Below are 2,885 nucleotides of genomic sequence, written 5' to 3' on the forward strand. Positions count from 1 at the left end.
CATCGCGCATGCACGGCCATTTCGGTGATACATGCCGGCGGCCATCTTGGTGATGGACACCAGCAGAGAGAGGAGGGGACGTTCACCCGGCAGGATAAGGTATGCCGGGTCCCTTCCTCTCTCCTGCAACTGTTGGGCTCTGACCCAAGTGTTCGACTTTTCAGAGAGGGGTGACACCAAAATGAGCCTCCAATGGTGTCACCCGGGTGTGGTCCGCACCCCAGCACCCACCTTGTGATGCCACTGATACCATGCACATGCCATGCGTTACAGTGCACTTGCTTAAAGAAGGTCAGGGACATTTTTACATCGGTACATTGGCAGCCCAATCATAGTGAACCGGCTGCCTCAATACACTGCATGCCAATGCATGGGGTAACGCACGTCATCACACCACGACAAGTCACTAAAGTATGAATGGGCCCTGAATCTTGTGTGAAAGTTGTGTGAATCTGGAGTGAAAACTTTGTTAAATAAACCCCTAAACCTTCATCCAGAACAATACTGGAGCTGGACATACACGTCTAGTTCTTACTCATTGCACCCCCTTGGTTCCCCGTCCAGACTATACATTATGGAGGGAGGAATCTCCCCCTCCCGGCTATTGTATTCTGACAGTTATTCTGATAATTCCATCGGAGAAAGATTCCCCATCACGCCCCCACGATCGTCGATTTGTCCCCATTACATATATGGACTAACGTTCCGAAAACACATTGTATCGAACTAAATTCTACCAGTGTGTGGCCGGCGTTCTCCCTGTAACATGGACATGGAAGTGATGCTGCTGTCCCTTTAAGGAATGCTTTGTGGCTGGACGGTGTCATTACTGCATGCCTGACACACCCAGCAATCTATAAGATCTGCTGCAGGATCCTCTCATCTTCTAGTTCCTGTGCAGACAACCCAGAGAGCCATCCATCACCTGCAGGGGCCCCTCCTGACCACCACCACCCCGCTGCAAACCAGGTAGGTTCAGAGTGCGGTCTGGGGTCCGGAGCCCATGGGCTTGGTCAGGGCAGACACTGGAGGAGCAGCTGCTGCACATAATACAGATGGGAACATGCACTGAGGTCAAAGCTTTGCTGCAAGCACATTACAGATCCGGTTACTGCTTCGCCCTTTAAAGCTGCATGTGATCCATTGTGTTTTTAAACTTCTTTGCTTGATATTTGTCTTCTGCATGTTTCCTTTTAAAGCGCAACTATCCCCAAACCAAAAATGTCATATGTTGCGTCTTACCAGTCCTTCGATGTGACGGCTGCATCAGTTTTCCTCTATTTTCACCTGATGATCCTGCCTGTAACTCCCTTCCTATCTCTGGGTGACAACGCTCACTCACTGTATTGTATCGAGGGCCAGTGTTGTCACCCTAGGGCAGGGCACCTCCTCCTCTGCTCATCACTATACTATCTGGTGTGTTTTGTAGTTCAGAGGTGAATTGGGCAGAGCTGATAACAATGACCACTAAAAACTGTGTTGTCAGTTCACTGCCTGATGTTTGCTGGACTTCTGGCAGATCGATGGGTACTTTTAGGGGTCATGCACATGCGTGGAGTGTGTGCTCCTGTGCATAGACCTGCTTGCGGGAGGGACAGGCGCTGCGTGCAATTGTGTGCAGCCACCTGTACCCACCTATGATGCGTGCATGCCCATGCATAGACCTGCTTGCGGGAGGGACCTGTGCTGCATGTATATGTGTGCAGCCACCTGTACCCACCTATGATGTGCACATGTGTATGGCGTGCATAGACCTGCTTGCGGGAGGGACAGGTGCTGCGTGCAATTGTGTGCAGCCACCTGTACTCCTCTATGGCGTGCACATATGTATGGCGTGCATGCTCGTGCATAGACCTGCTTGCGTGAGAGACATGTGCCGCGAGCAGGTCTCTGCATGGATGTGCACGCCTGTGAGAATGACCCCCTAGTGTTTTTAAGGCCACATTTAGGACTGCAAGTGGGCGATAAACAGGCGAGGGATCCCCGTTTTTACCGCCCTCCCCCTGACCACTTACCTAAAAGCCAAAAAATTGGCCTTCAGGGTTGTGTATGTGCTGCGGCCATGATGCAGCTAATTTTAAACGGCGTGTCACATTTGTTTGGGGGTGCCACTTGCCAAACATGACCATTGCAAACATTTGGCCCCGTTACAATGTGAAGGTGCAATGGGGGAGGGGGATTACATTTAAAAAAAAAAAAGGGGGAAAAGTGTCATTTAGCGGGCGTCAGAATCTCCTTCTGAACCCTCGGCTCTACAGCCTTCAGAAACGTGATCCACGCAGAACGCCTCTCATAGGGATGGTGGAGCCTGCTGACCGTCTAAGGGAGAGACAACACATGGGGAAATCTTCATCTACTGCAGAGATACAATGTATGACTTTGCTTTTTTTTTCTGATTTGTATCCTACAAGGAGATCTTTATGTATACAATATTGTTACAATTGTATCCACTTGTGTTTTGGTTTTTATTTTTGGCACTGTCATTGTTTCCTACAACAATCTGTGTCGTGTTACAATTAAATTCCCATAATCCATTGCTCCATCAATGACTATAATACAATGTGTCGCATAATCTCCGTCACCATTGTTACAATTGTATCCACTTGTGTTTTTTTTTTTTCTTTTTATACTCGTCAGATTTTCCAGAACTCTTCCGGTGGTTTGTAATGTTCAGTCTTCCAATATTCTCTTCTAAAGCCGGCCATACACTGCTAGATTTTTCATACAAACGTTGAGGCCCTCATGCAGATACGCGATCCGGGATCGAGAGGTCCTGCACAATGCAGGCCCCGATTGCTGCGCGGTCCCATTGATTTCAATGAGGGTGACATCCGCGTGGCAATCAAAGAAAAGGGTACATGTGCCTTTTTTTTTTTTTTTTTTTG

The 2,885-nt window shown here is 48.7% G+C and overlaps 1 protein-coding gene across 1 annotated transcript in view; it reads left to right on the plus strand.

Moving 5' to 3' along the window:
- Window positions 1–849: 849 nt before the first annotated feature.
- Window positions 850–2,885, plus strand: part of LOC108800128 (von Willebrand factor A domain-containing protein 5A-like) — a 26,948-nt gene continuing 24,912 nt past the window's right edge. Inside the window, exon 1 of the mRNA XM_018572075.1 lies at window positions 850–969. The gene's annotated coding sequence lies outside the window, so the exon portion shown is untranslated. The remainder of the gene's footprint in view (window positions 970–2,885) is intronic.

Source organism: Nanorana parkeri, unplaced genomic scaffold (assembly GCF_000935625.1).
Source record: "Nanorana parkeri isolate BGI_ZX_2015 unplaced genomic scaffold, ASM93562v1 scaffold1926, whole genome shotgun sequence".
NCBI classification, from domain to species: Eukaryota; Metazoa; Chordata; class Amphibia; order Anura; family Dicroglossidae; genus Nanorana; species Nanorana parkeri.